Source organism: Stenella coeruleoalba (assembly GCF_951394435.1).
Source record: "Stenella coeruleoalba genome assembly, chromosome: 3".
Lineage (NCBI taxonomy): Eukaryota > Metazoa > Chordata > Mammalia > Artiodactyla > Delphinidae > Stenella > Stenella coeruleoalba.
Genome location: NC_137148.1, coordinates 150613437 through 150634622, shown reverse-complemented (window position 1 = coordinate 150634622; position 21186 = coordinate 150613437). Strand labels below are relative to the sequence as shown.

Genomic DNA, 21186 nt, shown 5'->3' with positions numbered 1-21186 from the left:
TTTCCTAAATGCACCATACTTTTCCATGTCTTCGTATACCTTGTGAGTTTTTTGGTTGAACATTTGGCTTTCACATATTATAATGTGGTGTCTATGGAAATCAGATTCTCTCACTTTCCCAGGGTTTTCTGGGCTTTTGATTGTTGAAGGCTGTAGTAGTCTGTTTGTTTAGGGACCTTTCCAAACTATTTTAGCAATAACCGGACTCCTTATCGTATGTAGGCATTGAAGTCTTGTTCCTTTAGTTCATGTTTAGCTAATGTTTTGACAGAGATGTCCTTGAATTCCTGCACCTAAGACAAACAAAAACAAATATACACAAGCACATCCACATGCACACTCAAAACCACACACCTCTCCCCATTGTGCAGATTGCTGGATCACTCCTTCAACATTTAGCTGACCTGCACTGAGGTCAGGGCTCAGCCCATGGTAAAAGCTTAGAGATTCCCCTGGCGTTTTCAGAACATGCATCTGATCTTGAGTATGCATGTGGCTTTCTTAATTTCTCTGGACACATGTGTACTTTTTGTATGTTCTAAGTTCCCAAAGAATCTCCCCCAACGTTTGCTCCTGCATCTTATGTGGTCTATTGTATTTCAATGCACAGTCTTCTGCCCCAGCCATTTGTGCTTTGTTAGTTCACCTTGCACTTTTCTTGAGCAATGACCGCTGCTTTTCCAGACTGTGTTCCAAGTTAGCTAAGACACAGTTAAGCATCTTGTGTCAGTCCTTCAGGTAGCTCCCAGACAGGTTAGAACAGATACACATAATAATCTGAGAGTACGGTCTCTTCTGCTCCCTCCTGAAGCAGGATTGAGGGTCCCATACTAGGAATGGTCTGCTGCTACTTTAAGACTATCACTGCATCAAGACTCTACCACTTTAAGACCATCACTACACTAACAGTGGATGGGGCAAGGGTAAGTAAAAATGCCACAAAACTTTCCTGCCATTTTCCAATTGCCTCTTCCCTGGTTCAGTATGTGTTTGGTTGCTGTAAATCTTTGCCTGATTTCAGGACTAAGAGAAACTCAAGGAACCCCACAACAAGAAACAGTATAATCAAACTCTCAGATGCCAAAAGACAGAGAAAGAATCTTTTCTCCCAAAGGAGAAAGAAAAAACAAATTTGTTACAAAGCAGGGATCCTCAAAAAGATTCATAGCTAATTTCCTCTCTGAAACCACGGAAGCAAGAGGCCAGACATATTTAAAGTGCTGAAGGAAAAAAACTGTCCACCAAGAATTCTATATTTGGCCAAACTGGTTTCAAAACTTAGGGAGAAATTAACACATTCCCAGATGAACAAAGGCTGAGGCCGTTTGTTTTACAACTTCCTAACACTGCCCTATGACAAATGCTAAATTGAACCTTCAGGTTGAAATGAAAGGACACTAGCCAGCAACTCGAAGCTGTATAAAGAAATAGAAATCTCCAGTAAAGAGAAATACATGGGCAGATACTAAGGCCAGTATTGTGCTACTGGCTTGTAACTCTACTCTGTATTTCTTACATGATTGAAAAAACAAATGCATAAAATAATAATAAATCCATGTTATTGAGCTCACAAAGTATAAAGGTGTAATTTTTGACAACAATAATGTAAAGAGGAGGAATGGAACTGTAGAGGAACAGAGTTTCTGTGTGCTATTGACGTTGGTTTCAATTCAAATGATATTGGTTGAACTTTAGAAGGGTGAATGTAATCTTCTTGATAACCACAAAGAAAATATCAATAGACTATATGCAAAAAGAAATGAAAAAGGAATCAAGAGTTCACTACAAGAAAATCGGCTAAGCACAGAAGAAGTCAGTAATGGAGTAAATGAGGGGCAAAAAATGCATAAGACATACAGAAAACAGCCAGGAAACAGACAGAATTAAGTTCTTCCTCATCAGTAATTTTTGAAAAAGTAAGTGGATTAAGCTCTCCAATAAAAAGATAAATATTGGCAGAATGGACTTTAAAAACAACCATAATCCAAGTATATGCTGCCCGCAAAAAACTCACTTGATTTCAAGAGACACAAGTTGGTTGAAAGTTAAAGCACAGAATAAAATATCCCATGCAAATAGTAACAAAAAGAAAGAAAGAGAGAGAGAGAAAAAGAAAGGAAGGAAGGAAGGAAGGAAGGAAGCAAGGAAGGAAGGAAGGAAGGAAGATAGATCTGGGATGGCTACGTTAATATCACACAAAATAAACTTTAAATCAAAAACTATCACAAGAGGAAAAGGAGGCCACTATATGTTGATAACAAGTTCAATCTATCAAGAAGATATAACAACTATAAACATATATGTACCAAACAAGCCCCAAATATGTGAAGCAGACATTGACAGAATTGAAGGAAGAAATAGATAGTTCTAAAATAATGGTTGGAGATCAATACCTTGCTTTCAATAATGGATAACACATCTAGACAGAGGATCAGTACAGAGGTAGGGGGACTGAATAACACATTTAACCAACTAAACCTAACAGCCATATATAGATCACTCCACTCAACAACAGCAGAATACACATTTTTCTCAAGTACACATGGAATATTCTCCAGGAAAGACCATATGTTACGCCACAATACAAGTACCAATACATTTTTAAGAAACTGAAATCATACAAAGTATCTTCTTTAGCCACAGTGAAATGAAGGTAGAAATCAATAACAGAACCATTGGTAGCCACTTCCCATCATGCCTGCCACACATGATATAAAGCAATGAAGGGAAAAACATACTTGACCATTTAGAAAAGTGGGAAAGAGGACATATCATTGACACAGAGTGTGTGCTGTTTCCCGTTGTCAGGGATAGAAATAAATTAGCATCATTTATTCATTAGTGTGTTAATTTCTTGGTCAATCATTGCGTAGCCAGTGTTTCTGCCTGATGGGAAGTTTTCCTATACTCAGTGTTGAGTGGAGACAACCTTGAAAGGGACATTTAAAAGGATTATACTGTGATGGCCTTAGCAGTACCCTTCCTCCTACGCCAGTATTTAGGCTGGGGTATTTCCATGGAGTGTGTACAATCGTAGGCCCCAGGTCACCAGAATTTAGTTGGATTCGTTTTGTTAATACATTCCCTCAGTACTTTGTCTTTTATTTGACTGTTGCATTTACTTCATTCTTTATTATCACTGCAAAACAACTTTGTTTCCTGTTCAGATGCCAAAAAGTGGATATCAATACCTCCTGAGTTTTACACATCACAGATCTGTTTTACATATCAGAGACAGAGACAGCAACTATTTCCAATGACTTTGAGACATACTTTGAACATGAGATTAACATGTTGAGTGTTGAAATGTGTGTCGAGCTCATTATACTTGCTCTAAAAGGTTTCAAACTGCAAAGATTTAAAAATCTTTATCTCTGAATAGTTTTCCTGTGCTGTCCCTTTGTGTCAGACTGTTAATGTGCAGTCTGGCACCTTCAAATAATGTGGCTTTGTAACCAATTATTTACATGTTGTTTTATCCACAGAGAATCTTTTTTTAAAAAATAAATTTATTTATTATTTATTTTTGGCTGTGTTGGGTCTTTGTTGCTGCACATGGGCTTTCTCTAGTTGGGGCAAGCAGGGGCTACTCTACATTGTGGTGTGTGGGCTCCTCATTGCTGTGGCTTCTCTCGTTGCAGAGCACGGGCTCTAGGCGCTAGGGTTTCAGTAGTTGTGGCACGTGGGCTTCAGTAGTTGTGGCTCATTGGCCCTAGAGCACAGGCTCAGTAGTTGCGGCGCACGGGCTCAGTTGCTCCGCGGCATGTGGGATCTTCCCAGACCAGGGCTCGAACCCATGTCCCCTGCACTGGCAGGCGGATTCCCAACCACTGTGCCACCAGGGAAGTCCCCACACAGAGACCCTTAAGGTCAAAACATACAACTCGATTAACTACACTTCCTCCTGTTCAAATTTCCCTCATCTTTTCTTCATCTTCTGTCTATGTTTCCTTGGCCCTGTTTATATTAAGTGCTTTTGCCATTATATTTGATTGTCTGTATTTTGCCGAGTTACCACAATGCTTTATGAGACATGGTAGGATATAAATGCATTTAAGTAATATATATATAGATAGATAGATAGGTAGATATGGATATATAGATATATATATGTAGTTTGCTTGAGTGCAGTGTTTTTTGTTTTCTATACTGAATTCATTAGCATGGGTTGGTATAAAATTTAGCATAGGTCAATATGTAATTTCTAAACTAATAAAGTCTTAAAAGTGAGGAATTAAGTCTTTTGAATTTTATTATTTATTGTAAAGAGCAGAATAGCATACATAAACAGGTGCCTAAGGAAAATTTGTATTCTAATATGGAATTCTCATAAACACCTATTTTTTTTTTCTTTTAATGGTATGACAGTAGGCCATTTGATTATTTCTATTTTTATGGCTTTAACTTTAAAACAATGAAATATTCGTAAATTTTAAAAAGTATTTTTCTGGGGCTTCCCTGGTGGCGCGGTGGTTAGAGGCCGCCTGCCGATGCAGGGGGCGCGGGTTCGTGCCCTGGTCCGGGAGGATCCCGCGTGCCGCGGAGCGGCTGGGCCCGTGAGCCATGGCGGCCGGGCCCCTGAGCCATGGCCGCTGAGCCTGCGCGTCCGGAGCCTGTGCTCCGCAACGGGAGAGGCCACAGCAGTGGGAGGCCCACGTACCACAAAAAAAAGAAAAAAAAAAGTATTTTTCTTTATTTGATGCGGGTGGGATACTGGAGAAATGAAAGGTCAAACACCTCTTGAGGAATCCATACTTGTCTATATATTGTGTACTTTTATTTCAATAACTGATTTAAAATTCCTAAAAGGATGCTATAATAAGTTATTATGCCATTTTACAGACTGAATTAAGTGAATTTCAGGGAGGTAGGAAACTTGCCTAAGGCTATCCAGCTGCCAAGCGGTAGGAGTGAGAATTAAATCCAGGTATACCTATCGCCAAAGTTTCTGCTCATCTCTTTACATCATCCACTTTTAATAGCCAATGCTTTCCTGCTTACAAATATGACTGAGGTTTCCAGACAGTCAACATTCCTTTGTAATCAGATAGAAAAATTACTGTTGATTCTCTAAAGACATATTCCTTTTCCATTAAGTGCCTTTAGTTGTTCAAATAATACTTCCAGACAGTAGTAATCACACAGTTGGAGACTAAGAACAGAACTCAGGGATGTGTCTAGCAGTCAGTAAAGACCAACTGGGCTCACTGATGATATTTACGATCATTTCCTCTAGACTAACATAAGCTTATTAATAAGACCCTAATAATTCACAGTACTGCCCTTGCTTGATTGTTTGTTCTTCTCCCTCTATCACTCTCTCTTTCCCCATATTATTATTATTTTTGGCAATTTTTGGTGAATTAAATTCAGGGATTAGTATTCAGGAGTACTAGTCACAAAAGCAGAGAATCTTAGCTCACAACAAAGGAAGAGAATAGAGAAAATGTATAAATTATATGAATACACACACATACACCCATGTACCAACTATATGTTGCACTTCTCCAAAATCTATTCAGTATCTGCACATTTACTGTATATTAGCAGTAAGGCTAGAAATGAGCGTAACGCTCTGTTTACAAGGCACAGATAACAGACCCAAATATGGAAATTACTAGCAATGAGAATGGGGAAGAAAGACTACAACAAGGAATGTAGATATTTTTGTTTCCTAGCTATGATGCCAAATATTGAACTTTCAACTTGAGTCAAGGAGGCCATAAAAAGTTGTATTAGTTTCCTAGAGCTGCCATGACAAAGTACCAGAGACTGAGGAGGTTAAACAACAGAAATTTACTCACTCACAGGTCTAGAGGCTAGAAATCTGACATAAGGTGTCGGCAGGATTGATTTCTTCTCAAGTATTTCTTCTTGGTTTGTAGATGCCATGTTTTCCTTTTGTCTTCACATGGTCTTCCTCTGTGCATGTCTGTGTCCTAATATTTTCTTTTTATAAGCACGCCAGTCATATTGGATTAGAGCCCACCCATTTGACCTCAATTACCTATTTAGGGCCTTATCTCCAAATACAGTCATATTGCGAGGTATTGGGAGTTAAGACTTCTACATATTAACGTGAGCAGGACACAATTCAGCTGATAATAGAAGATAAGAGTAGTTTAAGCAAGTAACTATTGTTTACAGTGAGTTGCTTAAGGATATGAATTTACTCAAGAAAAACAAGAAGAAATTACATAACACTGTATGTTATACAAAGATATTAAATTAATCACCATAACATCCTGTGAGATGGGCATTAAATTAGACTAAGCAAGATGAAGCAACTTATCCAGAATTGTATAGTTGGTACTTTCCAGAATTTAAACCAGGTATTTTCCCAGTTCCATTCTACGTTATATATTCATTATTTGAAATGAATTTTGAGTCTTCATTTTGCTTAGTTTCTGAAGTTATATGGGGATAGAATGGAGTTGGATCTTTTCAGTGACATTCACACATGGGGAAGGAAATTGAGTGCAGAAGCTTCAGCAATCTTTCCATGGAGAACACTAACAACAGAACCAGAAACACTGTTATTCTTTTGGTTCAGTGATCTTTCCAGAAGCACTACAAGAATCAATTTTAAGAAGCCCAGTGTTTTCCAAACTTTCACCAATGGGCTCTGTAGGGTCCTCTAACAGTATCTAAGAGACTAACTAGTTTCACATTCCAAGTCACTTAAGGAGTTCTGATTGTTCTCTGTGAGGAAATCAAGTGACAATCATAGCAGGTAACTTAGGATAGTTTCTTCAGGGCCCAGGCAAAACCTAATACACAGTAATAGTCATTGTTAACTGCATCTTTGACAAGGATTAATCAGGTATCAAAGAGGTCTATAAATTGGGAGAAATTATGATCAAAGAGAAACACAGACCACAGATATCTAATTAATGCTCAATTATTTATGAGTTTAACTTTGGTTAACCTAATTTTCCTTCTTCTAGACAATTTCCAATTCATCTCCACAAAGAGACCAGAATAATCACCTTCCAATACAAGATTTATTGTGTTGCTTTTAATTTAAAGCATACAGTGACTTCGACATTCACTCCACCAAGTTTTGCCAGGAGAGAAAAGGAGACGTGATATTTTGTCTTGAATTAGGTATGCCACCATACTTGACTTAGCTCATCCTACTGGAAGCACTTTGAGGGCAGATTCTACAGTCTTGTCTTACATCCTCTACAGAATCAAGCCAAGGGAATCACACACAGTTACAGCTGGAAAAACATTTGTTCTGGGTTAATACTTTTAGCCTTTACCACCAAGACTTTATCACCAAGACCTATCTTTACAGTCTCGAAACAGGAGACCTTCTTGCCTTCCCTTTTCATATTGACTAGGAAGGTAAAGGGAAGAACTGAGAAGTACCCAAAGTCAGCTAGCAGCCAGCACAGATAAATCATCTGTGGAGATAGTGTTTCTTTCAAAAGATACAAACATAAGAGGAAGTCCTAGTGTTTGAAACAACTGTGCATAATAAAATTCCATGAAAACCTAGAAATCCAGATGCAGATCAGTAACATATTGGTTAAATAAGCTGTTATGTTCATGCAATGGACGAGTGTACATACATTAAGAAGAACGAGATACTCTTTTCTATGAGATTCTCTTTTCACTGAATTCATCAGTGCTGCAAAAACAATGTTACATAATACTTTTTCTTTAACATTACATCAGGCATCCTCATCTTGTCCTGCATTTATTGCCAGTGTAACTAAAGTCTATCACTTACCTTTTTCTCTTTTAGACATATAATTTCTTCTTATTTTGGAAGCATTCATCAATTCCTATTTTACCCTTTCTTTTAAATTACAAATGAATATTGAATTTTATAAAATATCTTTTGGAGGATATTTCAAGTGATTGTATACTTTTGCTCTCCTTTGATCTTGTTATATGGTAAATTATATTTTGTTATTTTATATTATGTTATTTATTATATATTGTATTATGTTTACTAATTATATTTATTATATTATAATTACATTATTTTTAAGGTAGCATTTCATTTTAGATAGACAAAACAACGGAATAGGAAGCATCTTAAAATTAGATGCGAGAGCATAAGGGAATTGAGATTAAAATAAAATTCATGGTTTGGATCAGTAGCAAAAATTATTCAACAAAAGTGGGAAAATATGGCTATCATAGAATTACTAAATTCTAGATACAGCAACTAGTTAAAAGTTAAAAAACAATGAAAATGTAAAAGTATCAGAAACCTGGGAGACTTGAAATAAATTATTCATGAGGAATACCTTTCTAAGATACAAAAAAAAAGGATACATTTAATTATGTAAGAATTAAAATTTTCCTCATGGCAAAATGCACTACAAAGGTCAGAAAACAAGCAAAAGAAATTGGGAAATATATTTAGAAATGGATATGCTTCTTTACAACTTTTGAGAGAAGCACATGTTTCTTTTTCCTTTAACCTGTTATGTGGGTATTAATCTATAATGTAAGTGCATGGTTCCTTTCTTTTAACTTGTAATGTGAGATTTAATCTATATGGTAAGTGCATGGTTCCTTTCCTTTCATCTGTAATGTGAGTGTCAACATGGGGCACTGCTTCCAAGCACAGACTTTGGATGTTCCTGTACTGGTCCCGTCACTGACCATCCACAAAAACTTACAAATGTTGCTTTACTTTCCTGGGGGTTAGAGTCTTAGCTAAGAAATGGAAGCAAAATAGAACTTTCCCCCAGGGATGATAGAAGGTTTAAAGGAGTAAATATGTAAGTGACTTGGCACAGTGCCTAGTACAAGAGAGATCAATTTAAGTACTTACCAATTTTTTAAAGAGACACATGAAAGAAATAAAATGTGGTGATTTCAATCTATTGATATATATTCTTGACATTAAACTACCTTTTCATTCATTGGATGACCTAACTTGCTCATGCTTTTTCTTACTCTAGTGAACTTGGGTAGCTAATAGCATAGTTTAAAATTTTTGCTTTTATATTTACAAGTAAATTTGACCTGTAATTTTCTTTTTCCTTACAGTCTTAATCTATTTTCAGTATTAGGATTATATAGACTTCATAAGATGAATAAAGGAGCATTCTTCCTTTGCTACTCTCTAGAAGTTTTTCTTTGTTAATATTGATGTTATCTGTTTAATAGAAGTTGGATAGAATTCACCTCCCAAATGATCTGGCCGGGTCTGGTATTTTCTTGGTGAACGATTGTAAACTATTGACTTAATTCCTTTACTGGTGCAAGAACTCCAGCTACAAATTTCCTCTTGTGTCAGTTTTGGTAAACTTTAGGAGCTAGGAAATTGTCCACTTTACAGAAATGTTCAAATTTACTGGCATTTCATATATTCTCTGTTTGTACTCTATGCTATAACATTGTCCTGATTCTTTCTGTATAGTATTTACTTACGTTTTTGTTTTGCTTAATCAAAGTTTGTTTTTTTAAATCTTTTCAAAGAATATTCTTTTGACTTACTAAATCATCTCAATTTTATATTTTTTCTGTTTTATTAAGTTCTGCTCAAATCTTTATTGTCTATTTTTTCTATGTTCTCAGGGTTTATTGTTTTACTCTTCTGATGTCAATTAAAACACTTGGTTATTAATTTTAATAAATCTTTTTAGTTATAAATAGTTGAACTTTTTGAAGATTCCAGCTTAGTTGTACGTATCTAAGGGTCAGCTCCTCCTCATAGTTGCTGGCCTAAGGTTTAGTTCACCCTATAGCAATGTATATATTGACATTTTTTCCCCTCGACTTTCTGTGTTTTGCTACTTCTCACTTTTCTTTGCAGAGAAGCCCTTTGACATACCTTTAACTTATTTTACAGCCAATAAGTCTTTAAAATACTGTGTATTTTCTTAAGATAAATCAACTTATGTAATTAGGCAGGAATCTGATCTGCCATATTTTAAAAAACAGCATAATTTCACTCTTCTCCACGATTAATCTGCTGTATTACACGACCTTCGAGTTTTTAGCTTTATCAATGACATGTACTTTAAAAATGTTTGAAAGATCCTACCCAGTCTTTTAAAACATCCTTGCTCCTTGTTTCAGTTCTAGTTTTATGTATATTTTCTGCCTGGCACCTGATTATTCCAACACCTGATGATTGGCCTTGGGAATCTAATTCTAGTATTGATTGTTTTTGCTGATTCTCTCCACTTGTAGCTGATTTCTTCATTATTGTGTAAATTTAGATCATGAGCTCACCTTTAGCTAAACTTTATCTGTGGGAACGCTATAGGCCTGTGTTGAAGGTCTACCTCTCCAGAAAGGGTTTAGTTTTGTGTTTGGAATACCACCGATTTGGGAGCATTTTAAGTTCATTTCTTAGCTTCTGTTTGCAAGACCGCAAATAAATTTGCAACCCAAACACTGTGAACACAGATCTGCGGTTCAGAATTCTCAAGATTTCCTACCTGTTTCCTACCCAGAGCAGAGGCCAAGAGAATTTGCTCTTAGTCTCCCTTTGCCAGCAGATATTTTTTTCTCCTGGCACACCCTTTCATTAAAGGTGAAGCCAGGGATAGGTAGGTTTAGTTCTAACTTCCCATCTAGTAGGGATGGAGTCTTACCTCCTGCCTCCCATGTGGTCATGGCCATTGAAAAACAAGTCTCTATACCAGGTGTGTCATTCAACTACGGCCTGTATTCCAAATCCAGACAGCTGCCTATTTTTTATGGCCTATAAGCTATGAATAATTTTCACGTTTTAACTGGTAACATTTTAAATGGTTACCTAAGTACCTAAATAATATCCTCAATTTTGCCTCTTTGGTCTACAAAGCCTAAAATATTTGCCATTTGGCTCCATAAAAACAGGATTTCCAGCTTCTGTTCTAAGCTATCAAGATCTTCAATCCACTCTTAATAGAGCTATAACTCTCACACATGGACCACCCTTTCTTCATGGGTCCTGGACATTTCGACTGCACACTTCCCAAATCAACCACGCACTTAAAAATAAGCTGTGTACATTTAACCTAGCATACCTCACCCTTTTCTTTTAGGAGAGTTTTTCAAGTAATCTTGCCCACCATATTCTTCAGAACTTCATTAATAATGGCAAAAAATTGGGCTTACCTGGTGGCGCAGTGGTTGAGAGTCCACCTGCCGATGCAGGGGTCACGGGTTTGTGCCCCGGTCCGGGAAGATCCCACATGCTGCGGAGCAGTTGGGCCCGTAAGCCATGGCCGCTGAGCCTGCGCTCCGCAATGGGAAAGACCACAACAGTGAGAGGTCCACGTACCATAAAAAAAAAAAAGGCAAAAAATTAAAACATTCAACAAAAATGGGAATTGTTCATAACAATTGTAGAAGCACATATCGTAGAAAACTATAAACTGTTACTGAAACAGTGAGACATACATTTTTATTCTTAGAGAACTATGTTTATTTAGGTCCCTTTTGTTTAAATAAGTATATTTCTGTGTATGTATGTATACAGTCATGTATTTATATACACATACATTATTTGTATGATATATATATATAAACATATGAAATACATACCTATACACATACCTTTGATTTATATTTGTATACATACACAGGAATATCATTATATATTTTATAGACATTGAACTGAAAAGTGGTACTATACATATGTATCGTGTATAAATGTGTGTCTACGTGCATGTGTAGAAAAGCAGGTTGAGAGATATGGAAGCATGAGTTAGACAGGGTTCAAGATTTTAAAAGTAGTCATGTGTAGGTAGTGAGGTTAAGGCCCATTGGATTGAAAATATTGCATATTTTTACATCAATTGTTATGATGACCAGATTCCTATGTAAATAAAATTATAAATAGCTATACATACTCGTATGTGTAATGTATAACCAAAAGATATATAGTTTTATATATGTATTATATTTATATTATATAATACAATTATACTAATACATTATATATTGTGTCATATAGAATATATTAACTATAGTGTATTATATCAGATAATAATAATTATATATTTATATATTATGATATAATTGTTTTATAATCAATATTACAGGATATATCATATTAATATTATGAACATATTAACCATAGAAATACATTTCATTACTCATGTATGTTGTATATAATATATGCTAGGCAAAAATATATATTAATATAATACATAATTGTTATACATTAATATAAATAATAGTATATTACATTTATACGTCAATATAATATTTAATATTGGTATATTTATATTATTTTTAATATATACATAGCTAATGCTCTTTAAAGCCATCTGCTACAAGTAGGATAAGACCAGGAGTATGGCCAAAGCAAATTGTAAAAATATTAGATTACTTATATTCATTTATATGTCATTTTCCTGGAATCTGCCTCTGGCTATTAGAGAGGACACACAGCAAAATCAACAAAAAGTGCCCAGGACATAGGATCCTTTCTTCATTGGAACGGAACCTCAAAGGAAACACAGTGCTATTCAGTCCCCCTTCAAAGAGCCAAGAGCAAACCTTGAAGCACCCAGTAAAAGCCAATTCAAACAAAAAAGCTTTTCCACTTAAACTGGAAAAAGTTAAGTTCCCAAGAGACCCCCTACATCAACCACTGAAGCTCATTTGGCAGTAAAAACAATAATGTTCACCGAACAACAAGAAACGCAAAACAATAGTTGTTTTACCAAAAACACAAAAAAGCAGCTAATTAGTGTCTTTCCTGTTTGAAAGAAGGGGGTGGGAAGTGGGCAGGAGACCTGATAGGAAAGATTAAAAGAAAAGGAAAAGGAAAATAACAGTTTCCAGTTTGACACTCAAGCTGTCTTCTGCATCCATTTGGTCAAGGCCACCAAGTCAATGTGGAGGCTTTTTCCTCCTTCCTTTTCTTTTCATGAGACTGATCACAACCAGCACTGCAGATTCCATCCAATTAAGGAATGCTGTTGCCTACATGTGTGAATGAGCTGTGAGTAAAGTACTGAAGTAGAGGACACCTAAAGTAAAACGTCTTCATGAATGTCCACGTGGCTGAGCAGCAAGTTAACCTTTCACAGATGTGCTAAAGAAGAAGAGTTGGGTTTTATTTTATTTACTTTTCCCTGGACTGTGTTGAATGACTATCATCGACAAGTTCAGGCTACTTTTTGCTGAGGATCAATGCACTGGGAGAGCTGAGAGAACACTGAACAGTAGAGCTGTCTTTTTCTTGACCAGTTCACCTTAGTTTCCCAAACTCTAAGTCTTTCCCTAATTCTTTCTCCTTTTTATTGTAGTAAAATGAACATAACACAAAATCCACCATTTTGATCATTTTACAATTCACTGTACCATTCAGTGGAATTTACTACTGTCACAATGTTGTGCAACTATCACCACTGTCCAACTACAAAACATTTTCAGCACCCCAAGAGGAAACATACACCCATTTTGAGGAGTCATTCCCTATTTCCCTCTCTTCCAAACCCCTGGCAACGACTAATGTATAATAGTTTCCGTGTGTATGGATTTGCCACTGCTGGACATTTCATATAAATGGAACCATACAATATAGAGCCTTTCGCGCCTGACTTCTTTCACTTAGTTGCATCCATGATGTAGCATGTATCAGTAATCCATTCACTTTTATGGCTGAATTCCCTGATCCTGTTTTCTTCATACTGTTTGAATACAAAACTTAAAATAAGTTGAGAGTGAAGCTCTGTTTTAAGGGCACATCTACGAGGCCAATTCTTTAAAAAAAAAAGGTGAAAATGGAGATATTGTTGTGAAATGATAATTGTTGGGAAGCCTCAGCCAATTTGATAATGAAAAGTTTGGGAAATGTTGCAAAAAATTATCTGCTTTATATTAAAAGCCTTTTAAGCAAGGATTTGGGAGATTGTCTTTTTCTTGCAGGTAACTTAAATGAGTCAGAAGGGAATAACTGCGCTTTAAAACAGATTTTGAAAGGATTCTATTTATTCTTAATAGACGAATGGGAGTACAGGTAGTTCACATCCAATATGGACTCCCTGTCCAAACACTGTTTATCGTTTTAGCCACCACTATCGAATTATATTTCTTGAGAGTAAGGCAGCTCAATTCCTGCATATTACTTTTTTTCCTGCATATTACTTTTTAAAATTCATCTATCAAATCCATTAATACAGTATAAACAAGAGATGTTCATGTTTCAGTGCAGTTCAAATATCAGGTATAAAGAACCACCAGTAAGAAAAAGAATCCTATATCTCTTGCCAGAATGTGTTCAGCTCTAGGGTGCTTTGCTAGCTGAAACACACTTTCATTGTCAAGAGGATAGAGGTTGTTTAAGAGGGATGAGAGCCAAAAAATGTTAACTATGTGTATGTGTTAAGAACAGTGCTAGGTTATCTCATATTCTACATCAGTCAAGGCTCACCATTTTACATATGTGAAAAGCGAAGTTAAAAGTGTTTTAGTAGGGCTTCCCTGGTGGCGCAGGGGTTAAGAATCTGCCTGCCAGTGCAGGGGACGCGGGTTTGAGCCCTGGTCCGGGAAGCTCCCACATGCCAAGGAGCAACTAAGATCATGCGCCACAACTACTGAGCCTGCACTCTAGAGCCCGTGAACCACAACTACTGAAGACCACACACCTAGACTCCGCAGTCAGCAACAAAGAGAAGCCACCACAATGAGAAGCCCGCGCACCGTAACAAAGAGTAGCACCCACTCACCACAACTAGAGAAAGCCTGCGCATAGCAAGGAAGAGCCAATGTAGCCAAAAATAAATAAATAAATCTACTTTAAAAAAAAAAAGGGTTTTAGTAACTTACTAAAAGGCACGTAATTAGTAAAGCTGAGCAAGAATTCAATCCCAAATCTGTCACACTGAAGTTTAAGCTAATACTTGAGATTAATAAAAACAGCACTAAATTAAAAGTTCAGAGATATTTTTAATTTCATATTCTTTCACTAACGCTCTTTGGAGATAAATCATTTCTTTTATATGGGCCTTAGTTGTCACAACTATAACAGTTGGAAGCTTGACTAGATGATCTGTATGTAGTCTTCCAATTCTAAAATGTTCCACTCATTTGGATTCCTACAATAATTGCCCTTGCAATACATGCATGCTGCCACCAAGTAGCCGCAGAGACTATTAGTTCCTTTTATATCCCTAGTGGGGAGTGCATTTTGACATCAGACTTACCGGTCAATAGTACAACCTGTTACTATAACTATAAAATAACAAAATAATCTGGTATTATTTCCTGTAAAGCAGAAGCTTTACATTGTCTGTGAATCATATCAGAATCACCTGTAGGTTTGTTTGGTTGTGTTTTAACATATTTATTGGAGTATAATTGCTTTACAATGGTGTGTTAGTTTCTGCTTTATAACACCTGTAGGTTTTTAAACATAGAGGAAATCCATAACCCATTGAATGAGAATCTTCAGAGACAGCACATGGGCATCTGGATTTTTGGGCTCCCATCATCCGTATATTTTATTTTATTTTATTTTTTGCCTATGTACAATATTTGCCACATCCTCTTGAACCTTTAAATGTTTCTTTTTGTTTTAAAATTTTAGAATATTCCATAATCTTCACCTACTTTTCATAAGGTGTTATCTGTTATGTTTATTCGATCTTGTGCTTCTCCTGGTTGTCTTCTTTTTTTCCTTTTTTTTGGGGGGGGCCCTGCCTCATGGCTTGCAGGATCTTAGTTCCCTGACCGGGAATTGGACTTCAGGGCCCCAGCAGTGAAAGCGCCAAGTTCTAACCACTGGACCACCAGGGAAGTCCCAAGACTGCTGTTTTAAATGACTTTTTTCCCACTCTAATTCATTCCTGGGATCAGTTTCATGTTTGAACATTAAACCAACCTTGCATTACTAGAATAAAGCTACTTTGATTGTGATATATGATTGTTTTACATACCATGGATACAGTTTGTGCTTCTGTTTACACATTTTGCATGCATGTTCAAAAGAGAAACTGGCCTGTGATTCTACTCTTGCAATATTCTTTTTAGTTTTGATCTGAAGCTTATGTTGGCCTTATAAATATTTTGAGCAATATATACTTTTCTGTCTCCTGGAAGATTTTTATGTAAGATTACCAATATTTCTTCCCTAATATTTGGAAGAATTTACTTGGAAAGCCATTTATCCCTGGAAATCATTTTCTGTAAAGGTACTTAATTATACAAACAACTTTTGCAGTAGATATAGGTTTTTGAGATATTTTTTCTTTCTTGGGTTAGTCTTGTTAGCTTGCATTTTTAAAGAATTTGTCATTTTTGATGAATTTTCAAATTTATAAATATAAAATTATCATAATTTTAACAGCTTTATTGGGATGGAATTTACATACCATAATTTCAACACTTTAATGTATACAATTCAGTGGTTCTCAGTGTAACCACTAAAAGACTTGTGTAAGCATCACAACAATCCAATTTTAGATTTCTGTCCCCCCACAACAAACCCATTACACATTAACAAGCTTTTTTTTCAATCTCCTCAAACCACTCAGCCCTAGGCAACCACTCATCTACTTCCTGTCTCTACAGATTTGCTATTCTGGGCATTTCATATAAATGGGACCATACAATATTATCTTCTGTGAGTGGCTGCTTTTACTTTACATAATGCTTTCATGGTTCATCCATGTTGTAACATGGATCAATAGATCATTCCTTTCTATAGCTGAATGCTATTCTATTGTATGGATATTCCACATTTTGGTTATTCATTTATCCAGTTGTCATTTGAATTATTTCCACCTTTTGTTTTTAGAAATATGCTTCTATGAACATTCACGTACAAGCTTTTGTGCAGACATAAGTTTTTATTTCTCTTAGGTATATATTTAGTAGTGGAACTGCTGGGTCATAGGGTAACTCTATGTTTAACACTTGCAGGAACTCTCAAGCTGTTTCGTAAAATGGCTGCACCATTTTACATTCCCACCAGCAATGTATATGGGTTTCAATCTCTTCTCTTACAGCCTAACATGTCATCTATGCTGGAAAACGTTTCACATGTGGTTGAGCAGGATGAGTATTTTACTGTTTGGTTGAGTGTTCTGTAAACATTTATTAGGTCTTGTTAATTCATAGTCTTGTCCAAGTCTTCTATATCGTTGTTGATCTTCTGCCTAACTGTTCTATCCATTATTGACTGTGGAGTACTGAAGCCTCTACCTAATGTTGTGTAATTATCTATTTCTTCCTTCAGTTCTTCATGGATTTTGGTATTTTCTTCTTCATGTATTTTGGTTTTACCTTATTCAGGGCAAATATGTTAAAAATTTTTGTATCTTCCCTCTCTTTATCATAAAATGTCTCTTTTCATATCTAGTAACTTTTTTGTTTGTTTTAAAGTCTATTTTTTCTGGTATTAGTATAGCCACTTCAGCAATGCTTACGGTTGCTATTTGCATGATGTATAGCTTTTCATCCTTTTACTTTGTACACATTAGACTTTTGAATCCAAGGAGTGTCTCCTATAGAAAACATTTTTTAATACCCACTTCGACAATATCTGCCTTTTGATTGTATTGTTTAATTCATTTACATTTAGTTTTTATTATTGATATGGTAGGATTTATTTATGTCTATCATTTTACCTTTGGTTTTCTACATGTCTCATGTTTTTGTTTTTTTGTTATTGTTGTTGTTCCTCCATTTTCCTTTTATAGTAAGTAGATATTTTCTACTGTAACATGTAATTCCTTTAATGATTTTTAACCACATTGTTTGACTAATGGCTGCACTAGTGCTTATGTAATACATCTCAGAATCTCTTCAAATTTTTACTAGGTTCATTCCAGATAGAAACAGAAACTGTACTTTTATAGAGCTGTATGCCTTCCCCTCTTTTTTGTTTTTATTATTTATATATGTTACATACTTAACAACATATTATTATAATTATTACTTCTCACAAGCTTATTTTTTCAAGGAGCTTAGAGAAGAAAGTTGAGCAAATAAATATTTTTGAGTTTGTCGGGTTAATCTATTTACCATTTCTGGTTCTCTTTCTTCCTGCGGAATCAGCTTATGATCTACTGTCATTTTTATTCTAACACAGCTTTGTTCTCACTGCCTTCGTTGTGCCATATCATCAAATATATGATATTTCTTTATGTTATATAGAGAACAATCCAAATATAGTCATATTGTTTAGGCACTTACTTTTTAAATTAGTTAAGAGAAAAAAGGAGAAGAAATTTGAAATTACAGTATCTTTGATAATTCCCTACACAACTGCTCTAGTCAGCATTCTTTGTTTTGTTTTTATGGCTTGAGTTACTGTCTGCTATCATTTGAAGAACTTCCACTAGTATTACTTGTGAAGCCCGTCTGCTAACAATGAACTCACTCAGTTTCTGTTTCTGTTTCTGAGTTATGGTGAAGTATTGATGATAAGTTGTGGAGTGGTAGGAAAAACTAAAATGAGATGTCCTGTATGATGTATGCTTCACTGAAGTGTCTTGGTCAAATTCTAATGATTTATGATAGAAATCACATAAAGCAAGCATCACAATTCTCTAGGAATGTTCTGTAGAATGCTAATGTTAATGATGAATATGTGATCGCAAATCTTTCACTTGTATTGACCTTATCTCATTAATTCTTCTCCCAACAATGCCATAACTAGAGTTGAGTTCTAAAGTGTACCTTCCTCTTTTCCAATAGAAATGGTCCCACAATTTCAGCAAGTTCTCAAAGGTGAAAAAGTGCACACGGCGTTTATCACGTTTGCAAATGCCAATGAAAATGCTAAGGTAACACTGTCCAAAATGCAATATTCTTCTGTGAGGGCACCCAACTTTAAACAAATACACATATTCTAAATACAGCTTAGATCTGTGACATGTTTTGGCCAATGAAGTGTGAGCAGACATGATGGCCTTCAATGAGCAGCAGAGGCCTTAAATGGGCTTGTGCACTTGGGCTCACCTCTTATGTTTCAGTGAACTTTGTGAGAAGACAGGGCCTGGGAGCTGCGGCCTCACAGTTGGGCTCCAAAGGAAGATGTGTGTTACAGACCTCAAACTGACCCAAAACACGGAGCAAAACCAGCCATCTAGAGGTCTAAAAGAGAGCCACTGCAGCTAGCCAATAGGTCCAAGAAAAATAAATTCTTGTTTATGGAACTGAGTTTTAGGTCGATTTGTTCCAAAGCATTATCACAGCAAGAGCTGACTAACACAACATCCTCCAAATCATTGTTATGTAAATGGCTGCCACCATGCCTACAAGTAAGGCAATTGTGTACTCAAATTGTGAGAATTCTTGAACTCTTGGTGCCTCTCCAACACAATGTACATGGCTAAATTTCCACAAATAATTTCACTAATATACCACAAAGATCTCCATAAGCTTTAATTAAATTTAATGCAAAGTTTATTCTTTTCATTTTCTGCTTCTACATAGTTAAAATGCTTTTTATCAATGTAAAATGGCTCTTGTCTTTTGGCTTCTGTTGTGAGAGTCTTTTGAACTCCGAAACACTGTAGAATATCACCTACATATGGAATCTAAAACATACAACATTCGACCGAATATAACAAAAAAGAAGGAGAGTCGCCGATATAGAGAACAAACTAATGGTTACCAGTGCGGAGGGGGAAATACAGGGGTGGGGAAGTGAGAGATGTAAACTACTGGGTGTACGACAGGCTCAAGGATGTATTGTACAACACAGGGAATATAGCCAATATTTTGTAATAACTGTAAATGTACAGTAACCTTTATAAAGGATATAAAATTTTTTTAAAAAAGAAATCATACTTAAAATTCGAAACAATTTAAATGTCCATCAACAGGAAAATGCACATACAAATTATTGTATTTCCCTACATGGGAATCCTACGTAGCGAGGAAAGTACATGAACTAGACAGATCTTTATGTGTCAGCATGGATGAACCTAGCAAAGATAACACTAAATAAAGCAAGTAACAAGAGAAAACAAAATAGCATATGATATGCAGCTTAAAAATACTTAAAAATGTAGCCTACATAGAAAGACATCCATGCCAGTGATAGAGACCAAGTTCAGAAGAGTGGTTACCCAGGGTCAGCTTGGGGAGTGGCTGTGTTTGGGAAATTGGTCACACCAGAGACTCTTCAACAGGAATGGTAATGTTTCACTTCACACGCTGGCTGGAGGACGGAGGAGTGTCTGCGATGTTATAATGTGAGCACGCTGCATGTAAAAGCCATTGCTGACCACATCTAGGGGAACTGATACGCGGGAGCTGGTAGTGGGTGGAGGCATCCAGAAGGTGGTGGTAGAAGAGGAACGTTTTACACGTAACGCCTAAGGCCTGACCAGAGGACGACCACTGCTCTAGAAACTGGACACAAATCCAACTTCTACGGCCAATCTTAGAAGACAAACTGAGGCATATTTAAAATTTTAACAATTTATGTGCGCAAAAATAGATTCAATTCACGCAGCACAAAGCGGAAGAGGTGAGGAGCACTCCAGACACAGGAGCTGCACAGATGTTTATTTTAAAAGGGCAGAAGCAAAGCAAGGAAACGAGTGATTTGCTATGGCTTTAACGCCTAGTTGGTGGTTTGTGACTGGGTGTCCTCAGCGGTGTTCGTCACCCTGAGGCGCTGACAGGCTTAGATTTGGGTTGGTTTAAGTGGGCAGCCGTATCGCTAGAGACACCGCAGGCTAACGGCCTCCTTGCAGGGTTAATTTACTAACACCAATTGTCTAAGTCCTTCCTCTTACTCAGTCACTTCACTTTCTACGCCTCACTTTCTCTTCTGTAAAGTGGATATTCAGTAGTAAATTCTCTGTGGAGGTGTCAGTACAAAACAAAGTGATTACTAGGAACCACGATGATGTCCTGAATGCACGGAACACGTCACCGTTTGCCAACCACCGTGTCAAGTCAGCAGAAACGACAGAAATTAAGAGCTCTCCGCAGAAATTCACACACCTGTGCACCAGGTAAGGGACCACAGGCAGACGTTCACTCAGCCTTTCCTGTGTCCCTCACGGAGTTCACGCTCTCTTCTGGGCGGGGCGAGCACAGACACTTAGCGGGAGTTTAACTACTTTTAAAATGCGCTGATACAACCATGTCTCACTTTTGTTTGCATCAGTCAGCAAACGTACCCCAAACCCTCCACACCGCCTACCTTTCGCGCTGCCCTAGTCTCAAAGCTGCCGACACCGCTCCTCAGGCCGCATCGTCAGGAAAGGCGGGTCTGCGTGCTGCTCCTCAGGCCGCGTCGTCTTG

The 21186-nt window shown here is 36.7% G+C and overlaps 1 long non-coding RNA gene across 1 annotated transcript in view; it reads right to left on the bottom strand.

The window, feature by feature from the left end:
- The window catches only part of LOC307183212, a 29618-nt gene extending 8491 nt beyond the window's left edge, over positions 1-21127 (bottom strand). Inside the window, exons 1-2 of the long non-coding RNA XR_013827419.1 lie at positions 21086-21127; positions 11080-11198 (exon numbers count right to left, since the gene is read on the bottom strand). This is a non-coding gene — a long non-coding RNA (uncharacterized lncRNA). The remainder of the gene's footprint in view (positions 1-11079; positions 11199-21085) is intronic.
- Positions 21128-21186: the final 59 nt, after the last annotated feature.